Below are 23,423 nucleotides of genomic sequence, written 5' to 3' on the forward strand. Positions count from 1 at the left end.
TATTTACTGTCTTTGCCTTTATAGAAAAAGTTTGGTGATCCTTACTCTAGACAGCTAATTCTAAGCCTCAGATTTTCATCTCTCAGATAAAGAGAGCATGTGAATTGTTTTCCCTTCAAGCCAAGATTCTCTACTGCACTGCGCTCTGTGATAGAAACTTCGCATTACTCCCCGAAGAAGGCAGAATCTTGCTGGTTGTACTCAGTTCTCCTGCAGCAACTCACTGGAAGCCAAAGTCACATCATCTGATTGGCCTGTCATGGCCCTGCTGATTCACCTACTCAGACTTGAAAAGGAATTCTGTCATTTCCTCCATGGATTATACTTATAGAGAGGCACAGCAAGGCAGTTTCCTCTTGAGATCCTGGTCTGGAATTCTCAGTGTTCTGGTATGTCCCATTACCTTTGAACCACCCCATAGGAAGTTCCTCTTCTAGCTTTTTATTTACTGAATTCCAGTGCTTGGAAAGGGTGATCGCATCTCCCAGGGTTTTTCACCAACACCGCTTTCAGACTTTCAGCTTTTTTCATCTTTTCCCATAAGCCAATCACTTCTTGATTATGCTTTTGTTGCCAAGTCTTTGAAATGTGTCCAAGTTGTTTGTCTACTGGGATGATTAAAATCCAATGAGTACCATGGGACTGATCAAAAGGAAATATGCTCAGGCCATCAGGTTCAAAAGGTGAGTTGTATTTGAACCCAATATACTATTTTTCTCTTTCTGAAAGCCTGTTCTTGTCACCAGAAGTTTTTAGATGTGTTATTCATGGGTTGAGCTAATTATGACTGTTGATACCACAAGACTCCTTATATTTAACTGTAAACTCTTGCATTAAGTAAAATCTGGGAAAATCTTTCTGTAAACTCTTGCATTAAGTAAAAACTGGGAAAATCTTTCTGTAAACTCTTGCATTAAGTAAAAACTGGGAAAATCTTTCTGGAAAGCAATTTGATCATGAGTATTAAGGAGTCTTTAAAGTTAGTACCCTTCGACTCAACAGTCCCACTTCTAGAAATGAACCCCAAGTCTTAGAATCGAATGAGGTAATCAGAGATGCCACCAATGGTATGACGTAAGGATGTTCACTGCAGCATTATTTCACATAATGGGGAAAATGGTGGAATATCAATTTTTCATTTAAAGAAATGGCTAAATTAATAAATTTACATCTTTCTGAAAGAAGATTTTTGACATAAAAATTGATGCATTTGAAGAATTCTTGGATGTATTGTAAAATGTGCACAAAGCAATGTTAAGTGAAAAAATAAAAGACAAAATTAATATATTAAAAAATACTAAACATGTCAAACATACAAATACATTTGTGTTTATATACATTACATATATTTCATGAATGCTTGGTGAACATTAATTTTTTATTGTTTTGCTCATAACTGAGTGCCCAGGATCTAGAACAGGTTCCTGAGAAGTAACTCTTTTGACATGTGGGCTGGGTAACTGTTCTAGTTTGCTAACTGCCGGAATACAATATACCAGAATCAGAATGGCTTTTAAAAAGGGAATTTAATAAGTTGCTAGTTTACAGTTCTAAGGCCGAGAAAATATCCAATTAAAACAAGTCTACAGAAATGTCCAATCAAAGGCATCCAGGGAAAGATACTTTGGTTCAAGAAGGCTGATGAAGTTCAGGGTTTCTCTCTCATCTGGAAAGGCACATGGCGAGTACAGTCAGGGTTTCTCTCTCGGCTGGAAGGGCACATGGCAAACACAGCGTCATCTGCCACTTTCTCTCCTGGCTTCCTGTTTCATGAAGCTCCCCGGGAGGTGTTTTCCTTCTTCATCTCCACGGAGTCTAACATATAGTAAACGGTCCATAATTTTGGTGGTTAGAGGATTGAATGCAGGAGCACCTTCCTGGCCTGAGATGAATTTCTTAGAAGGCCAAGGTAATCTGAATTCCATCTTAAAACAGGAAATAAAGCAAGGTGGGGCTAGACAGAGGCTAGATAACAGCCTGGTGCTGACTGATAAACTTTCGGTTGCAGAGTCAAAACTGTCATAGGCAGATGACATGAACAGTTGTGTCATCTGCACTATGCCCTTATCAGCTGTGGAATGTAAGTTCTGGGGCCAGACCCCCAGGATTCCAATCCAGGGTTCCCCACTGACTAGGTGCAGTGCCTCAGTTTCCTCATTTGTAAAATGGAAATAATGATAAGGTCTCCATCACAAATCTGCTATGAAGACTTAATGAGTTACTACAGAAAAAGTGCTTAGAACAGTGTCCGGCAAATGCTAAGCACCCATTAAATATCGTCACCCTTTCATCTACACACACACACACACACACACACACACACACACACACCTGCACATCCTAAGAATTAGCTAATTTCATCGTCATCAGTTCCTGGGAAGTGACCAGCACAGGGAGGCACATTGCACAATGGTCAAGGCTTTGGATTTGGAAGTACACTTGGGTTCACATGCCTGCTCTTTCAGTTAGGAGCTATGTGACTGGGTCAAAGCTCCTTCCCTCTTTGTGCCTTGCTTTCTTATAAATACAACCTCAATGATAATACATCATGATGATTCCACTGGAAGGACAAGTTGGGCTCATGGGTATAAAGGGCTCAATTTTCTCAATAACAGCAGCTATTTTTATTTACATCCCCATCTTAACGATGAGAAACTGAGAAGCAGAGAGATTGGGCACTAAGAATCAAAACATGCAGAGTCGCCGGTTCTTTGCACAAGACCAGCACATCCCAAAGTACGTTATGATGCCCAGCAGCGGGATACAGAGCAATTTTAGGTGGTGTGTGGGCAAAATAATTTATTACTTTTAATAGTCACATATCTATTTTCACAAGTTCCTTCTATCTGTGGCAAGCAAATCAGCCCCCCATTTACTGCAATAGCATAAAGTTCCCTTTTTATAGAAATGCAATCAAGTATTAAATAATGGAATGATTTAAAGAAAAATATTGAGCAAATATTAGACGAGGCAGCAACAGCCAAGGTGAAAACCACAAAGTTCATCTGGGAATGGCTGGTGTGGTAGACCACATCTGGCGATCAGAATAGCCCTGCAAGATGGTCAGGGGGCCTCTGGGTGTTTCACCCCTTCCTTCTTTCTTCATACATTGACCCAGTTCTTCATTGATTTCTTAACCACAAGTTAGAACCATGTTATAAACTGTCTTGGTCTCTCATTTTCAGTCCTTCCTAATTTCCTACATTATGTCACTAATGGAGACATAGAGAGAGAGACATAGGAGAGAGAGAGAGAGAAAGGTCCTTGTCAGTAAAGGTCATACATTTTCCCTTCCTCACACGACCAGCTTCAGTAATGGATGAAAAAGAATGGTTTCATCGTGGTAACTTTCCATGTGCCGGGCGTGCATGATTGGTTGTAAGCATTTCTGCAGTTTGATAAGGTTATGTGACAATTTTTACAAAGGAGGAGGGATCTGAAGCTTAGAAAGGTACTGTGGACCCAAGCGGAAGCAATTAATATGTGATGATAGTGGAAGCTGAAGCCAAGCAGCCTGGACTTAGAACCCAGGTCTTTACAGTTATACCACATTGCACCCACTTTAAAAGATGCCTCTGTATATTTGTGGACAGACAGATGGATGGATGGATGGATCAATGGATCGATGGATCGATGGAAAGAAGAAAGGAGAGAAGGAGGAAGGAAGGAATGAAGGAAGGGAGGGAGGGAGGGAGGAAAACAGGAAGGAAGGAACAGGGGAGGCACAAAGAGGTAATAAGACCCTCTTTGAGCTACCCAATAAAAGAGTTCCATGTCCTGGGTCTGTCTATTTGCTAAGCATTGAGCAGGCATTATCTTTAATCCCGATATAAGATCTCTGCTCAGAGGAAAGGGACTTAGGAATGTCGTAGAAGTTTGTGGTAAAAGACAATTGCTTTTAAGATCAAAGACTCTAAAAGTCAGACAAACTAAGCTTCTAATCCAAGATCTGCCATTTAAAAGCTGAGCAAACTCACACTGGTTACTGATACTGTCTGCGCCTCAGTTTCCCCATCTGTAATAGGGATGATGATCCTTCTCCATGGGGTTTCTATAAGGATCAAATGAGAACCCCTGCACCCTGTGCCTGCTTCACATCACGTCCTCAATGTGTGCCTACTACAATTGTTGCTGTAATTGTTATTATCATTTACACAACTTGTTTCAGAACCAAGCTATGCATCCAATTCAATCCTAAGAGAGGTTGTGAGCTGACGGTGGACTTTGAACATCAGGGGATTTGATAGGCAGAAAAATGGTCCCCCAAAGATATCTACCTCCTAACTACTGAAATCTGTGGATATGCCACGTCGGATGGCAAAGGGGGATTAAAGTTGCAGGTGGAGTTAAGCTTGCTTATCGGCTCACATTAAAATAAATATTCTCCAGGTGGGCCCAATGTCATCCCAAGTGTTCTTATGGGTGAGAGAGGGCAGCAGGGAAGATGTGAACATGGAAGAAAGGCCCAGAGCGATGCAACGTGATGGCTTTGAAGATGGAGGAGGAGAGACATGCACCAAGGAATGCCTCTAGAAGCTGGAAAAGGCACAAAAACAAAATTTCCCTAGAGCCTCTGGAAAGGAGGGGCAACCCTGCCAACACCTCGAGTTGAGCTCACAGACACCTTTGTTAGACTTGGGACTGCCAGAACTCTAATTTAACAAATTTGTGTTGTTTTAAGCAACTAAGTTTATAGTGATTTGTTACAGCAGCAATAGGAAATGAACCCCCCAAAAGTGCTCCCAGTACTGCCCTCGGATTTATGGCAAAGTCAAAGGTCTTGGCCACTTGCCTCATGGCGACAGCTTCATTTCCCTTGTCCTCTGAACATAAAACTCGACACAGCCACTGCATCTGCTGCTTCTCCTCTCCGCAGTGTGCTGGGACCTGTGTGCTCTGTTGAGGACGCTCTGCAAGCCTGGGGGTGGGGAGCGAGCTTCTAATTAGCCAGAGACAAGCACATGACTGTCCTCAGGTGGGCCCCCAGCCTCTGTTCCATGGGAGAGCTGAGCTCCCCAGCTGAGCCCGGGGTGCTGTCGTTTTGTAAGACCAGGAAATGGTTTTCCAGACATGAATTTCTGGCCCGAAGAAAGCAGAGATTGCTGTTATTTCTTTCACAGGAGAGCTCTAGTTAATGCAGGAAATGCCAGATGACGGCCGCTCACAGCTGACAGACATCAGAGCTCACAGTTTCTCCTCGTCCTTTGAGAAGCTGACCAGGCTCACTCACCACAGAGGCCGAGCAAGGTGCTAACCCTGGGTGACTGCCCACCTATGAAGAGAGATTTTCTCACCTTTCAAGGTCAAGCGCTTCGCTCTAATTTTTAAAATTGAAGTATAATTTATAAAATTCATGGGACTTACGTACTTAGTTCTGACTCTCGACAATTATACATCCCTGGAACAACCACATAAAGCAAGTTATAGAATGTTTTTCTTACTCCGGAAAGTTCCCCTGAGCCCCCTTCCATCAGTACTAACCACCAGCACCCACCTCCCAAGGGCAACTCCTGAGCTGCTTGCTGTCACTCAGATTAGAGTGGTCTTCTCGAGAATTTCATATGAATGGAATCATACGATATGTGCTCCTTTGTGTCTAACTTTTTTCACTCTGCATGATTTGGAGATTCATCCGGGTCGTTGTATATACCAGAGGTTGGTGTTATTTCATGACTGTGTGCCAGCCCATTGTATGGATACGCCTCATTCTTGAAGAAATCGGTTTTGCCACTCATGCCAGCTGGGCTGTTTCCAGTTTGGGGCGATTATGCACATTCATGCACGAGGCTTTGTGTGGACGTATGTTTTCATTTCTCTTGGGTCCAATACCTAGGAGTGGAACGGCTAGCTCTGAGGTGTATGTTTAATTTATAAGTAACTGCCAAACAGTTCCCCAAAGCATTTGAACTCCCCTCAGCAATCGGTGACTGTCTGGTTGTTTCTCACCTTCACCAACATTTGGTATTGTCATTTTTTCAAGCCATTCTAATGTGTGTGAAACTGTATCTCACTGTGGTTTTAAATTGCATTTCCCTGATGACTCATGATATTGCCTACGTTTCCATGTGCTTTGAGGCTCTTCTACATTTTCTTTTGTGAAGTGTCAGTCCACTGCCCATTTTTAAAATTTGGGTGTTTATCTTTTTTGTTACTTCTGGGAATTCTTTACATATTCTGCATACAAGCCTTTTATCATACATGTATGTATTGCAGGTATTTTCTCCCAATCTGCGGCTCCACTATTCATTTTCTTAAAACCCCAATTTTTGATGAGCAGAAATGTTTAATGTGATGAGGTTAACCCAAGGTTGTAAAGATATTCTTCTTTGTTTTCTTCTAGAAGCTTTCCAGTTTTAGCTTTTACCTTTTTGTGTTTGGAGTCAGGTGGCACTCTGAATTTTCAAGGTTTAGGAGATTCTGTTGTCTTGCTATTTCTTTTTCTAAATCGATGCAAATGTACTAAGAAATGATGATCATACATCTATGTGATGATATTAAGAATTACTGATTGCATATGTAGAATGGAATGATTTCTAAATGTTGTTTTTCAATTAATTAAAAAAAAAAAAGGGTTTAGGAGAATGAGCCCAAGAGCAGTACTGTGGAGGCAGCAGGATCTCCTTCAGGGATTGGTAAACTTACTTTTTCCGTGTGTTTCACAACTACTCAATTTTGCCGTTGTAGCAGGAAACAGCTACCCTGTAAACAAATGTGCATGGCTGTGTTCTAATAAAACAATTTATGACTATGAAATTTGAATATCATATAAATTTTACGCATCTTAAAATGTTCCTCATCTTTTGTTTTTCTTTTAATCAATTAAAAATGTAAAAACTTAGGGTGCATGGGTGGTTCCATGGTAGAATGCTCGTCTTCCATGCAGGAGACCCACGTTCGATTTCCAGACCAAGCACCTTTGATAAAAGGTCAAAACCACATTTAGCTACCCCAGGTCTACTCAGCAAGGCCGACACTCAGCAAACCTAACAACATGAAAGCAAAGACCAGAGTTTTGTGGGTGAGAAGATAACGTGTAATGGATAATATACTGCACCTGAAGCAAAAGGAATTATAGGCACGTCTTAACTTTGTGTCTGGCAGACTGCTTTAGTTTGCTAATGCTGCTGGAATGCAGTTTACCAACAATAGGTTAGCTTTTATACAGGGATTTTATTAAGCCACCAGTTTACAGTTCTAAGGCCCTGAAAATGTTCAAACTAAGGCAGCCAGAGAAAGCCAGATGGTGTCCAGGTTTCCTCTGTCACACGGGAAGGCATGAGGTCACTGTGTGCTGGTCCTTTCTTAGCTTCTCTGCTGCAAACTCTGGATTTCTTCTCTTCGCTATCCTTGGCTCTCTCCAGATTCTGGCTTTTCAGTTCTGTGGGTCCTTACTTAACATCTCATGGGAAGGCACATGATGATGTCTGCTGGGCTCTGCATCCCTAAATGTCCATGTCTAGGTGTCTGCTCTCCAAACAGACTTATCAGCTTGGGACTCTGAGCTTCTCCAAATGTCTGCCTCTAAGCTTTCCTCTAAAATGTTTCCCTGGGTTGGCTCTTTAAAGGTCTCCAGTAAACTAATCAAGACCTACCTTGAATGGGCAGGATCACAACTTCATCTAATCAAAAGGTTCCACCCACAATTGGATGAGTCACATCTCCATGGATATTCAAAAAGCTCCCACCCAGCAATATGGAATGAGGATTAAAGGACATGGCTTTTCTGGGGTCCACAACAGATTCAAACTGGCTCACTTTTGTTATCATTACATCCATTCAATAGAAGGAAGCTGAAGCACTGAGCGTTTTGAGAACTTGTCCAAAGTCACACAGCTAGTGAGTCACTGAACTAGAATATGAACCTGATCAGTCAGGCTCCAGGGTCTGTACTTTGGGTCAGATGCTACACTGCCTTTAGAATTTCCTGGAGAGCGTTCAAAACTCCCATTATCCAGAGGGCACCTAAATAAAACAGAATCTCTGGATTCTGTTTTACATAGGAGTCAATAGTTGTAAAAGTTCCCCCAGGTGATTCCAATGTGTGGCCAAAGTTGAGACTAACTGATTGAAAGGGCAGGCTTCTTGGAGGAGATGACATTTCAGCCCTGATTGCAAAATGAGAGGAGTCTCATTTTGGGGAAGGAAGTGGAAGAACATTTCAGGACACGGGAAGGATAAATAAAGTCATATATTTTATCACACTACGCTTATCTTTTTCCTGTGAGAGGATAATGACATGTTTCTTAATGGTAATAGTAGCGAATAAATATTAGCAATTATGTCCCAAACATCATACCAAACACTTCTCATATGCCATCTCCATCAATGATAATCTTATGACACAAATGCCTTCATCCCTGTTTTATAGAAGAGACCTATGGAGAGTTAGCTCCTCGCCCAGGACCCTCCTGGGACTAAGTGGCAGCGTGAAGAGGCCCAAGTCTGTGTTCCCCACAGCTCAACTCTCCTGCCACCTTCTTTCCCAGGGAAACTTGCCAAGGGCATTACCAAAGGATTGCTGAGAAAGGAAGGGCTACCTTCGAGCTTGTCTTGTGTTTCCTCCACGTGTCTGCCTCTAGCAGGTCCCTCTGTGGCTGCTGCCTCTGCGTGGGTTTCAGTCAGAATCTTGGTGCTTCTATAATTGCACCATGGCTGGAGGGCAGCTCTGAGGAAGGGGCTGATGGTATCTCCAAATAATCCTACTCTGGGGGTGAAGAGTAGGCCCGTGGCTTGGAATTTGTGTGGCAAATTCTATACATCACCAGCTAGAATCCAGTCGGTAGATTCACCATGCCCCTAGTCCAGGGAGAAGGTGAGTGTTAGGACGTATTTTCTGGGTCTGGATGATGCCCAGAGCCTGGAACAGGCCTGACTGGGAAGAGGGGAGCCTCTAAGAGAAACAATATGGTGCCAGGGCCCATTAACACCCCCAAGAAAGACTACACATGTGTCACCAAAATGAAGAGAGAGAGTACAGGTATCAGGTTTGATGATGTCATGGGAGTCAGTGATGGAAGTAATTGTGTCACTGAATATTGGGACCTGGCAGCCCAGGAGTCCAGGCCAGAGGATTGAGAGGGAGCCACATAATTTTCCTTTCATGAGGTACTTGATGCCTACCATTAAGACAAGACCAAATCCCATTCATTCATCCATTTGTCTATTCAACAGATATCCTTTGAGTCCCTGCTATGTATCAGACCCAGTGGTAGGCTTAGCAAGAACAACGGGCATACCAAGGTCAAGAGCCCTGCTCCCATGGAGTTCACCATCTAGTTAGTGAACACAAATCATGAGCAAAAGATGAAGAAAGAGATATATCTGGTGCCAGAAGTATTGCTTAAAAAAAAGACAGAAACACCAAGAAACCTATTAAAGCCATCTTGAATATTTGATGGCCAAAGAATGCTTCTCTGAAGAAGTGGAGACCAGAATAGCAAGACAGAGCCCATCCTGTGACGATCTGGGGTGAGAGTTTTCCAGGCAGAGGAAACAGTATGTGCAAAGGCCCAAAGGCTGGTGCAAGGATGGGGAGAGGAAGTTGGCTGGGTCTAATAGGTGAGAATTACATGGCTTTACTAGAAGAGGAGATTGGAATTTATTCTAACTGGGTTGGAGATTTTAGGCATGATTGTCTTTTTTTTCCCCTACTTTTATGTCATGGAGAAAGTAAATTTGATAATGGGGGTGGGGATGGGGTGGCAGACAGTGGAAGCAGTAGGATCAATTACGAGTCTACTGAGAGCCCCAATAAATCCCACAGTGATTTGAACAGTCAGTAAAAAAGTATTTCAAAGTCCTCTTGGGGGAATGGTGAGAAAGGGGGAAAATTCAACTTCCCTAAGTGGAGAATTCTTGATATTCTACCAAGCAGTGGGGACAACCAAAGCAATAGACTGAGCTCCCAATCCATGGGTTTGTTTATATGAAACTTAACCCCACAAAGGATAGGTCAAGCCTACTTAAAATTATGCCTAAGAGTCACCCCCCCAAAGAACCTCTTTTGTTGCTCAGATGTGTCCTCTCTCTCCAGCCAATACAACAAGCAGATTCACTGCCCTTCCCCTGTCTACATGGGACATGACTCCCAGGGGTGTGGACCTTCCTGGCAACGTGAGATGGAAATCCTAGAATGAGCTGGGACTCAGCATCAAGGGATTAAGAAAAACTTCTCAACCAAAAGGGGAAGGGTGAAATGAGACAAAATAGTGTGTCAATGGCTGAGAGATTCCAAACAGAGTCAAGAGGTTATCCTGGAGGTTATACTTACGCATTAAATAGATATCACCTTGTTAGTCAAGATGTAATGAAGAGGCTGGAGGGAAGTGCCTGAAAATGTAGAGCTGTGTTCCAGGAGCCATGTTTCTTGATGATTGTATAATGATATAGCTTTCACAGTGTGACTGTGTGATTGTGAAAACCTGTGTCTATCTTGTGTCTCCTTTTATTTACCTTATCGACAGATGAGTAAAACATAACGGAATAAAAATAAATACTAGGGGGAACAAGTGTTAAAATAAATTTAGTAGATTAAAAATAAAAAGAGTCTACTGAGGTCTTCCAGGCAAGAAATGATAATGAACTAAATTAGGCTGATGGGAGCAAAGGTAGAGAAATAAGTGCACACTTGGGGTGTGTTTTTCAGGTACAGTCAACAGAAAGAGCCAACAGGACCTGATGATGGTTTGGATGTGGGAGGTGGTAAAAAGCAAGACATTTTAAAGATGACACTTGGGTCTTTGGCTGGTGGTGACATGAATAGGGAAAATGGGGAAGGTAAGAGCGGGAATATCATTTATCAATACTATGTGATAAATTCCGCAATGGAAAGGTACCCAGGGCTGGGAGGGCACAGAGGCCCTTCTACCTTCACCCTATTCCATCTCCCCTGGCCTTTGTTCCCACCTCATGTCTTTCATCTGCTATTCCTATCACCTGTGACATCGTTCCCCCAACCCTTGCTTCTCGCTGTTTATCATCATTTGGCTCTCAGTGTCATCTCCTCAGTGAGCCCTTCTCTGACACCAAACTCAGTCACTCATTGTTCTCTGCCCTTGTCTATTTCCTTCAGGCCGGGCTGCTCAATGCTGCCTGACACATTCTCTTCTTCGCCTCTTTGCTTGTTTGTCTTTTTCCTCCCCATTCTGAAAGCCCCAGACTGTGTTTACCTTATTCATTAGTCAGACTCCAAAGCAGTGTCTGGCAGTCAGGGTAGTTGCTCAATAAAATCTGTGGAGTAAATGAACATACAATGGGTGGGTGGGGGGATTAACTCATCTAGGGAGTTGGAGCAGGCCCCACCCCCACCCCAGCAGAACAAGCCTGTGACCTGAGATCCCCCAGCTGACCGTGTGTGAACTAGACAAGGAAATGGGATGAGGAGGGAATGTTCCAAGAAAAGAAAACCCGTGTTCCAAACTGAGTTTTGTGACTCATGTCCCAAAGTCAAATTAGCTCTCTTATTTTGTTTTTTTGTTTGTTTGTTCGTTCATTTGTTTTTTGACATGGGCAGGCACCGGGAATCGAACCCAGGTTTCTGGGATGGCAGGTGAGAACTCTGCCTGCTGAGCCATGTGTCCCACCCTCCTATAATTTTTTTTGCCACCTGATAACTGATGAAGAAACTAAAGCTCACAGAGGTTTAATGACTTTGCCAGTTATCATGCAGCTAGAAAGCACCAGAACTTGATTTTGAATCCTGACCCCCAACCTCCTCTTCCAGTACATTCTCTGGCACATTAGCAAACAAATGATGCAAGTGATTAAATCTACATTTTATCATGACCCAATGACTGGAATCAACACTGCCAATGAAAAAATCATCATAACCGCAATATTAGCTAACATTTATTAAAAGTTCACTGAGCTGAAAGAGTTCAAATAGAGTTGAGAGACTATTCTGGAGGCTACTCTTACTCAAGCTTCAGCTAGATATTTATTTTTACCATGGTTTGCTAAACCCCCAACTAAAACCATTCCTGACAATCTTAAGAACACCTAGGGCTCTATCTGAGAGTCTGCAAAACTTCCTTGCACCATGATTACTTTCCAGAAACATATAATCTCCAGATGGGTTCCTAGGCCAGATAAGTCCTGAAACCCAGAGCGGGCCGTCTCTCCAAGAACATCAGCTTGTTTCATCCTCCTATCCCATATTACTGACAGACTCTTCCCACGTGAAAAAATTAGAAGAAGCAAAGCCCAAATACCCATAAAGATTGGGAGAAAAATCAAAGCAGAAGGAGAAGTTATAACAGAGAAGATAGGATTTAACAAATGAGTATGACTACTGAATGAAATACCGATATTTCATTTAGTCTCCAGTGTATTGGAGCAGTTAGAAGGAAAAACCTAAAATTGTGGAATTGTAACCCATATCAAACTCTAAAATCTATTCTATAACTTCTTATTACAATGTACTTTGAAATTTATTGCTTTTTTGTATATATATTTCACAATAAAAATAAGTAAAATTTTTAAAAAGCTCACTGTGTACCACTATATCGGAAATGCATTATCTAAATAAATCATCACAAAAAATCCTATCAGATAGATGCTATTATTATCCTTATTTTATAGTTACAGAAATGACGTCTGGAAAGGTCAAGTACTAAGGCTGAGTTTACACAGCCAATAAGGAGCAAAGTGTAAGTTCAAACTGAAGAATATTCCACTCTAAAGCCTTGTGCTTAGCCATGCCTGCCTGTCAGTCAATTCAGTCTTTAACATCAGGCAAACTGTTCTTTTGGCTCTTGCTGTGATAATTACAATAGCCATTATACCTTGCCTTTCTAGGGCTTTTACTTTTTCTGTTTTAAGAGAACTTTCATAATTGGTCCTTTGACAAAATTTTCTACTTTTCACCCAAGCGTTTTGATTCGTATGGACAGTCTCAGGGGGTGGAAATTTTCACAGGTTGTGAAAAAGTAATCAGTAAATAGGAACTAAGAGAGCTAACAAGTTTGGAGAAGATTCTTATCAGTTAGGGGTTGTGCCAATTTGAAAGGATGTATATACCCTAGAAAAGCCATGTTTTAATCCTAATCCCATTTTGTAAAGGCAGCCATTTCTTCTAATCCCTATTCAGCATTGTATGTTTGAAACTGTAATTAGATCATCTCCCTAGAGATGTGACTTAGGGAGTCACATCTTGATGTGATCTTGAGTGATCAAGAGTGGTTGTTAAAATGGGTGGGTCTTGATTAGTTTACTGGAGTCCTATAAAAGAGGAAACATTTTGGAGAAAGAGAGATTCAGAGAGAGCAGAGAATGACATAGCCACAAGAAGCAGGGTCCACCAGCCACAGCCCTGTGGAGATGAAGAAGGAAAATGCCTCTCGGGAAGCTTCATGAAACAGGAAGCCAGGAGAAGAAGCTAGCAGATGATGCCGTGTTCGCCATGTGCCCTTCCACTTGAGAGAGAAACCCTGAATTTCACTGGCCTTCTTAAACCAAGGTATCTTTCCCTGCATGCCTTAGATTGGATATTTCTATAGATTTGTTTTAATTGGGACATTTTCTCATCCTTAGAACTGTAAACTAGCAATTTATTAAATTCCTCTTTTTAAAAGCCATTCCGTTTCTGGTATATTGCATTCCAGCAGCTAGCAAACTAGAACAGAGGTAGACACCTCCCCAGGCCCTGCTCAACTACCTTCATTCCTTCCACATGGAGAAAAACCAATTCCTAAAACTCCCCACCTCTCTCTGCTCTTTAACCCCTCCACTCTGTGAAGGAGGAGTAAAGGGAACAGCTGCTCTCTGCTCCTGGTATCCTCACGTAGCTGAGAGTTAGCATTAGGGCTGAGAGCTCTGCTCCTGTGGCTTGGTTGGAGAGTTTGTTTAATCCTGGGATCAGTGTAGGGAAGCCCGCTTCCTTGCAGACATCTAGATTTATCAGGATTAAAAGTAATATTTCAACTCCCATCTGCTTATTCTCTTGTTTTATTTCTCATTTTGGTTGAAAATTTAGGCAGGGAAGATGGGGCTATTTATTGGACCTCCTCAAAAAGCCCAGCACAGGGGACATTTGTTTTAATGAGAACCAATGTCTTATTTATATACCTGGAAACAGTTGTTAAGCATTGGGTATGTGTATGTTCTCCTCCATTCACTTACTGGTTTGCTTCTTAAGCACCCATGATGTGCCTAGCACTGGACATCGATAAAGATGAGTTCTTTAAATAGGAGCCAAAGGTAGAATCAAGACTTGATGGAGCAGGAGGAAGGTAGAGTGGTTAGCAGCATCCATTTCTGTCCTTCAGATTTTGGCACCCTGATTTTCCTTTAGGGGATTATCTGCTTCCCTACCCTGTATTGAGCTGTCTTGGTAGGAGCATCAATCAAGGCACCCCATCCTCCCCTAGCTAATGAATTAGCCCATGACCATGCTAAATCATCAAAATAGATGCTGGGAAAGCACAATCGGAGCTCAGCCATTCCAGCAGAAAATCCTTGAGAAGACTTTTTGCTGCTGAGATACATGGAGCATGGGGCTGCACTTTTTTCCTCCCTTCCTTCTTCGTTTCTACCTTCTTTCCTTCCTTCCCTCCTACCTTTCTTTACAGGGTCTCTATTTTCCCTTCTGTGATTTACTTATAACCATACATTGAACTTCTTTTTCAACACAAGTAGGCCAGAGTTGAGTCCTGATGCAAGGGAAAATATCAACAAAACTGTCCATACATCAATCGTAAGAATTACAACATTGGGTTCAGTATCTTCATTGAACGGTTGGGGAATTGAAGCAAAGGAAGACTCAAAACCTGGTTCAGGGAGGCCTTATGGCTAGCTGTTTAAGAGCGCAGGCTCATGAGTCAGACAGCCCTGCACACAAGGCGTGCCTCTGACATTTATTAGTTATTGGTTGATATGGAACACGTTCCTTAACTTTTAGAGCCGCCTCCTCCTCTGACAACAGAGACTGATAATAGTGCCTAGTTCACAGGGCTGCAGTGTTAGTGCAGTAAAGTGTTTAATAAATCCAGGCTGTTACTTTACTCATTATTTTCTAGATTTCTTTGAAACTTGTGGAAAAGATGCTGAACGAGAAGGCACTAAAGAAAGCCTTTCTCCAAAAGGGATGTTTAGTTCAGAGGCAAATGGGAGAGGGGAGAATTCAACCAGCTGTCTTCCAGGAAATGGTCCACTTAACCCAGAGTCAGCTCTAACTTTTAATGACTAGCCAGTATTGAAGGACTGGAAAGAGAAAAAAACAAACAAGGATGATGTAAAAGTTCCAATTAAATGCTGCATAAACTCTGTGGTCTCCAACATTTAATTGGAATCTTTTGGAGATGTTTCCCATCTCTATTGGGGAAAGAAGCTACTATTATAACAGTAGTTAAACTAAAAACTGAATTTAAATAATAGCAAACATCAGAAATCAAATACTACATCTTACTAGGTTCTTAAAGACAATAAAATATAAATGATTAATCCATATGCAGACAGATCAGGGCCTTTGTATTTGAAATTTTTTCTGTCTGAAGCATTCTCACCAGTCCCCAAACCCTGCTTTGTCTCTGCCCCTTTTCAACCTTCTGATCTCAACTCAAATATCACTTCCTCAAACAAGCCTTCTACAGTAGTTAGGTTCAGGTGTCAACTTGACCAAGTGATGAGACCCACTTGCTCTGTTACTATGGACTTAAATCGTCAGCATGTGAATTTCATCTATGACTGATTACGACTGCAATTGGCAAAGGGGAGTGCCTTTCACAATGAGTGATGTTTTAATTTCACTGGCTGGAGGCTTAAAAGAAGGAATCAGAAGAGAGCTCAGCAGCTCAACACACTTTAGCTAAGCACTCAGAGCCAATATAGACCCTGATGTCTGGGGATGCAGAGCTGAGAGAGAGGGCCAGCAGACATTGCTGCATGCCTTCCCATGTGACAGAGAAACCCAGATGAAAACTAGCTGCCTTTTCTCGGATGAACTGTAAATTTGTAACTAAATAAATCCACTTTATAAAAGCTGGTCCATCTCTGGTGCATTGCATTCCGGCAGTGTTAGCAAACTAAAACAGCTTCTCTTTAGTGAAGTTACACTCAGAGTGTTCTCTACCCTCCTTCTCAGCAGTACCACAGTTTGTAAAGATATGTTTCTGTTATTGTTTTATTAGTAACTTCTTCCCAACCAATTAGACTACACATTTGATGTGAGCAAGATTTTGTTTGTTTTACTCACTACTGCAGACCAAGGTAGATCAATCCCAGACCCATAATAGAAACTCCCTATATCTTTGCCGATGGAACACACTTGGTAAGTTTCTTTTGGTTATCATTCATTCATTCACTCAACAAGGACATAAATTCTCAGCCTGTGCTATTCAAGAGTGAACAGCACCATTGAGCCATTCAATTATCCAATACCTATGAGCTCCTACACTGACTTATAAACACTGAAGATATAAAAATGACAAAAACAGACAAAAGTCCCCCACCCTGTGCAACTTATATTCTGTTGGGAAGAGATAGAGATAGTCCACAAATGAATAAAGATGGTGCATGTCAGAGTTGTGATAAATACCTTGAGGAAAAATTAGGTAGGAGAATGAGATAAAGGGCATGGGGATGAGAGGCAATTGAAAAGAGAGATGCTGGAGAAGCCCTCCCTGACAGAGACCTCAGCGAGTGAGGGAGCACACCAGGGGCATCTGGTGGAAAGCATTCTCGACAGAGAGAGCAGCGAGTGCACAGGGTCTGAGGGCAAGGAAAGGAGCAGTAGACAGATGAGGTAGTGAGAGAGAGGGATGGGTAGTTAGAAATCACTGAAAGACTTTTGATGTGACTCTGAAATGGAGAGTCATTGGGCAGTTCTGAAAAGAGGTGTCGCTTTTAAAACTATTTTTTAAAAAAACATGCCTTGGAGAACAGGTCAAAGAGGGACAAGGGGGTGGCAGGGGGACAGTGAGGAATCTCCTGCAATAAACTCTGGGAATCATTTGGCTACCGGGGTCAGGAAAAAAGGAGAACGTGGTGCTGAGTTGTCAGGCTTGTGGGAGGCCAAGCCAGCAGGATGTGCTAATGAACTGAGCACGAGATGTGAGGGAACAAGTGGCATCAAGGATGATGCCAATATTTTTTTACCTGAGCTACAGAATATAGTCACCATGTGCAAGTTTTAGGGGTCTGGTGATGATGGGATAGTGGGAAGTTCTGGAATTGGACACGTGATGTTTAAAATTATTGTAGGCATGCAATGTTTAAAATTATTTTTATATATTCAAGTCATATTGACAAGGTAGACATGGTCCTTGCCTTCCTGGCACATATCCTAGTGAGGGAGAAATCCAAGGGATGAAATAGTGACAGGTGTTGTGAAGAAATATAACAGATGATGCAAAGGTGAGGAGGGGCGATGTAGGTAATCAGGGGCAGCCTTTGTGGAAGAGACTGGAGCAGAGACCCAAGACAAGGGATAGCACAATCAAAGTCCTTGAGGAAGGAATGAGCTCAGAAAGTTTGAGGAAAAGAAAGAAGGTCAACATGGCTGCGACAGAGTGAGCAAGAGCGGAAATGGAAAGAATGAGGTGGGCAGGATGGCTGTGGCCTTTCTGGTACAACACTGCTAGAACTGACTGGGACTCTGGGTTTTACTTTAAAGGTGATGGGAAGCCACTGGGAGGTTTTAGAGAGGGAGTAGGTTGTCATCTGATTTCCAATTATAAGAAAGGCTGGGGGAATGGATTCTGTTGGGAGGGAGATGAGTGGGGAAGTTGGAACACAGATTGGGAACCTCATGCAGTTGTCCTGCCAAAATACAACATGGGCTTGGACGGGTGGGTAGGGGTGGACAAAACAGAGCAATTTGGAACACTTGCAGGTGTAGAGACAACAGGACACAGACTGGGTGAGGAGAAGTGTCAGAGAAAGGGGCCTTGACGTTGTTTAAGGGAACAAGTGGTCCAAGATGAGCACGATGAAAGCAAGAAGAATCCAAGTTCTCTTTTGGTCACGTTAAGTCTGAAATTAATGAAGAAGTAGGAACAGGAAGATGATTGGCACTTTAAAGATATTAGTGAAATAGAGCATACAGACAAGAATACGGCAAGAATCAGGAGGGTCCAGCTCGACACATTTGGGTAACCAGCCCTGCAAAAGTCCTTCTCTCTCTCCCACCCCAAGAGTAATTGACGTCCTATCCTTACACCATAGATGAGCTATGTTGACATTTTAAAAGCTATGATTAAGAATAAGGGGGTGACATATGAGTAGAAAGTATGAAAAAAATAAGCAAATAACAGGGGGAACAAAGGTTAAAATACACAGAGTAGATTGAAATATGAGTGGTCGATGAGAGGGAGAGGTGAGGGATACGGTATGCATGAGTTTTTTCTTTTTCCTTTTTTGTTTCTTTTTCTGAAGTGGTGCAAATGTTCTAAGAAATGATCATGGTGATGAATGCACAACTATGTGATGATACTGTGAGCCACTGATTGTATACCAGGTATGGAATGTTCGCATGTTAAGAATGTTTATGTGTTTGTATGTTGTTTTATTAATAAAAATATTTTAAAAAAAGAATAAGGGGGGTGCAAGGGTAGTTCATTGGTAGAATTCTCGCCGGCCATGCATTAGACCCAGGTTCGATTGCTGGCCCATGTACTTCCCAAACAAAACAAATAAGCAGACAACCAAAAACTCAACAAATGGTGCTGCAATAAGGAGACACTCACATGGAAAAAGAATGAAATGTGTACCCTGCCATACAGCATACAAAAGAAAAAATTAAAATCTATGGTTAAAAATAATAATCAGAGGTAAGCATGGGACATTTGCACAGGTGTGAAAAAAACTTCATTTGCTTTTTATTTCAGCTCAGGTATTTTTGCTTGGGTTTAGTTTTTGCTTATTTGGGGTGGTTTTCATGGTTTATAATTGGGGGGGTTGTTTGGGGTTTTTCCCCCCCTCCTTCCTGTGACGATGTGCTCTTGTGGTGTGTTTGAAGGAAGTCTTACCTGACCCCTCCTCACATCCTAACTACAGTTTCATGCCCCAGGTCAGTTCCAGCAGCGTTGAAATCATGGGATAGATGCAAACCCTTCTCCTCCCAGGAAGTAAGTCCCTTCCCTTCCACCCGTTCCCTTTTTAGGGTCATTTAACTGGCCCATTCCCCCAAGATGGCTCTTCTTAAGGATCCGTTATATACAGCCAACTTCACTTGATCGCGGAAATGAATTTCTCTGCTCTCTCTTTCTCCCTCTCTTTCTCTCTCTCTCCCCCACTCTATCTCTATGTCCCTCTTCCCCCTGCCACCTTCACTACTCCTGTGATTATTTCATTTAGAAATAGTTCCCATCCCATTCGGCCTCCATAAATCTCCGCATCCCAGCAGGTGGAAGGAGACTGCTTCACGAGTGAACCGAGTGAACAGGCAAGCTACAAGTGGGAGCAAGCGTGGAGATCTGCAGTTTCCTAATGGTCAGAAAATGTAGAAATCCCTACAGAACAAAAACTTCACCTCTTTCATCCCTTTGTACTTCTCAGGAGGTGCTCACCCATGGCCTTAGAGAACTGTTTCACCTCCTTGCCTCCGCACATACAATTTCTACATAATATTGAGCAGTAACCTCTCAGGCTGCCGCCTTCTGGCAGGCACCAGACACACAGACCACAGTTTCCAAACCCACACACAAGACTAGAATCGGTGCTGGCTGGCTGGCAGCAAAACAAAGCAGCTTTTAATTTAGCTCTTTTACTTTTTAACAGCTTAATTGAAATATAATTTACCTACCATAAAATCCACTCATTTTAAGTGTGCAGTTCATTGGCCATAGGCTATTTAGAGAATTGCATATGGGCTGTCTCTTTTTGAAAATGGGGCCACTGGGTAAGCATTTTGACCCCAAACCCTCCCTCCCCACTTCGAAAGGTGACCATCTAAACAGACAAGCAGACTGTTTCAACGCCCAAAATAGTTGCACTCATTTCATTGTGCCATTTACAACTTACTTCCTGTGCTTTGATTCAGAGCCGCTCATATCGGCTTCTCAGAAGCCAAGTTGATGAGTTTCAACTCTGCAAGAGATTTATTTTGTGTTGGAGGGTTGGTTGTTCGTTTAGTGCTTATTTAAAGTCTTCAGCTCTTTGTTTTATCTACTACGCTACAGTGACTTGAAACGTTTCTTAGTAGTATGACAGAATGCAGAGAAATATTTGGTATTTAGAGCTTGATTGTTGTTCACAGCAGTCTGACTTTTGAGACTGACATAAAGGAAGAGACTTAAAAATATAAATAGGGCCAGAGGCCTAGAACTTTTTAATATTAAAATTTTATTTTATGAAGTTCAGACACACGATGCAACATGGAGGAAACTTGAAGACATCCGTGTTGAGTGAAGTAAGCCAGACACATAAGGACAGATATTTTCTGATTTCTCTTAGACGAAATATCTAGAATACACAAACACATAGTGACAGAGAGTAGACTATAGGTTCCCGGAGGAGGGATGGGGAGTTAATATTTAATGGGTACAGAGTTTCTGTTTGGGGTGATGAAAAAGTTTGGGTATTGGGTGGAGGTATCGGTCACAGAATATTGTGAATATCAATTAATATCAGAGCTGTACATGTGTCAGTAGTTAAAATGGGAAATTTTGTGTTGCGTTTATGTTACTACCATCATTTTTTTAACAATCTGATTCAAGTGAAGAGATCGCTAGGCTTTGGCTTGGCTTCACTTCCTCATTTGAAGAACAGGAATTAAAATAACTGCTTCACTTCTTGATATTCTCACAAGGAGTGGGGACAACCAAAGCTATAGGCTAAGCCCCCAGTCTTGGGGTTTGTTCATATGAAACTTAACCCCACAAAGGATAGGTGAAGCCTACTTAAAATTAGGCCTAAGAGTCATCCCCAAGAGAACCTCTTCTGTTGCTCAGATGTGGCCTCTCTCTCCAGCCAACACAGCCAGCAGACTCAACCCCCCCCACCCCCCACCCCCGTCTACGTGGGACATGACTCCCAGGTGTGTGAACCTTCCTGGCAATGTGGGACAGAAATCCTAGAATGAGCTGAGACTAAGCATCAAGGGATTGAGAAAACCTTCTCAACCAAAAGGAGGAAGAGTGAAATGAGACAAAGTGTCAATGGCTGAGAGATTCCAAACAGAGTCGAGAGGTTATCCTGGAGGTTATTCTTACGCATTAAATAGCTATCACCTTGTTAGTCAGGATGTAATGGAGAGGCTGGAGGGAACTGCCTGAAAATGTAGAGCTGTGTTCCAGTAGCCATGTTTCTTGATGATGATAGTATAATGATATAGCTTTCCCGATGTGACTGTGTGATTGTGAAAACCTTGTGTCTCATGCTCCTTTTATCTACCTTGTCTTCAGACGAGTAGAACATATGGAATAAAAATAAATAATAGGGGGAACAAATGTTAAAATAAATTTAGTTTGAAATGCTAGTGATCAATGAAAGGGAGAGATAAGGGGTATGGTATGTATGATCTTTTTTTTTTCTGTTTTCATTTTATTTCTTTTTTGTTGTCTTTTTATTTCTTTTTCTGAATGATGCAATTGTTCTAAGAAATGATCATGATGAATATGCAACTATGTGATGATATTGTGAATTACTGATTAGATATGTAGAACGGAATGATCATATTTTAAGAATGTTTTTGCTCGTTTGTTGTTAAGTTTTTTTAATTAATAAATAAATTTAAAAATAATAATAACAACCACTTCAGGAGATTAGCCTGAGGATCACAGGAGATAATTCAAGTGAAAGCACCTAGAACACAGTCAATTATTTTTAAATCTATAAATGTTAATTGAAGGGCGGTACGACGGTGGCTCAGTGGCAGAGTTCTTGCCTGCCATGCCAGAGACCCAGGATCGATTCCCAGAGCCTGCCCATGCCAAAAAAAAAAAAAAAAAAAAAGTTAATTGAACACGAATCTAGAAGAACTTCACTAACTAGTATAACAATAGTGTAGGAGTCCCTTTTCTGCCAAGGCATGTTGTTAAAAAAAATAGTGCCTGCCATTAGATAAGTATGTACCAGTTTATTCATTTAACAAAAAAGTGAAGAGCTTGTCGTGTGCCAGGCGTTGAGACAGAGTGCTGCACAGGTGGAGTCTGCTAGGAGAGAGATGGCTGTGCAACATATAATTGTGCAAATACATATCTATGTACAAACCACATAAAGAATTATAGAAGCAGCTTTTCTATGGTGTGTGTGTGCGTTTAAATCCATTTAAAATAATGCATTAAAAAAAAGAATACATTTTGCTGGTAGGTTTATACCTGTAGAAATAGAAAAATTTTGTGGACCAACATGCCAAAAATTGATTATTTGGATTTTTTTGTGCATTAGGAATCTAGGGAAGTGGTAGGGATGAATGTCTTCTTTATGCTCTATTCATCTACACAGTTCTATCAAATTTTAAACTTCTAACTATAAGCATGTGTTGCTGGTAGTCATTCGTCTGTTTAAATGTCACTAGGGCTTCTCTGACTGTTAGGCTGTAAAGGCCATTTTATTTTCTTCATTAGCCTTTTCTCCATTAAAAGCAAAACCTGTTATTTAAAGTGAATAAGTGGTTAGCTTTTTAAAATATTTAATCTGTCATGCCAGATTAATTAAATATTAACAAATTATCATATTCGAAAAAACAAATGTTGCTTACAAAAAAGTACAAGAATTCACAAACTCACCAGCCCGCTCCTGTGCATAAAAGTTACTGGACCAACAAATATTTACTGAGCACATACTGTATACCAGGCATCGTTCTGGGCATTCATGGAACCGTCAAAACCCTCAAAGAGTCCCAGCCTAGAGTCCAGTCCATTTAAGGAGTAATTATTATTTCAGAGTTCGCAAGGAAAAATACTCTGAGACAAGCAAACATTTATTAAAAAAAAAAAAAAAATGAGGGCTCAGAGACATGTCTTCTTCCTACTCTGAGATGCTTGCCAGGAGTGGGAGACAATGTGACAGATGAGGGAAATAAGGCACTGCATAAAAAAAAAAAAAAAGGCAGCCTTAGATTTGGTTAGCTCTCCATCTAACTGTGTGCCTGGTACACACTTCCGGTGTGGCCCGCCCTCACCTGTAGACTGAAAAGTCCAATTCATTCCCTCTCACATCTTCAGTTCTGACTCTATGAATTCTGATTACAATAACCACTTTGCTGCCTTCCAGTCATTTTCACTATGGCTGGCTGAGCACTAAGTTGGTCTTCCTCATTTCTCAACCCGAGGGGACTTCCTCCCCGAGGGGACATCTGGCAATGTTTGGGGTCATTTTGGATCATCACAGCTGGAGGGCAGCTCCTGGCATCTAGCACTGAGGGGCCAGGGATGCTGCTCAACACTCTGCAACACAGACAGGGACAGGCTCCGACACCAAAGAGCTGCCCCGATGTCAGCAGCGCCAAAATTGGGCAACCCAGGTTCAGAAAAATAGGTAAAGAT

General features: G+C 41.8%; 1 long non-coding RNA gene across 2 annotated transcripts in view; it reads right to left on the reverse strand.

The window, feature by feature from the left end:
- LOC143683978 (uncharacterized) overlaps positions 1-23,423 on the reverse strand; it is a 63,922-nt gene that overhangs the window by 14,259 nt on the left and 26,240 nt on the right. The window contains exon 3 of one of the 2 annotated variants that reach the window (XR_013175775.1): positions 20,285-20,397. The exons of the other annotated variant lie outside the window; for it this stretch is intronic. This is a non-coding gene — a long non-coding RNA (uncharacterized LOC143683978). Of the gene's footprint in view, positions 1-20,284; positions 20,398-23,423 lie in introns of those variants that run through there. 2 annotated transcript variants of the gene reach the window in all.

This window comes from Tamandua tetradactyla, chromosome 1 (genome assembly GCF_023851605.1).
Source record: "Tamandua tetradactyla isolate mTamTet1 chromosome 1, mTamTet1.pri, whole genome shotgun sequence".
Classification (NCBI taxonomy): Eukaryota; Metazoa; Chordata; class Mammalia; order Pilosa; family Myrmecophagidae; genus Tamandua; species Tamandua tetradactyla.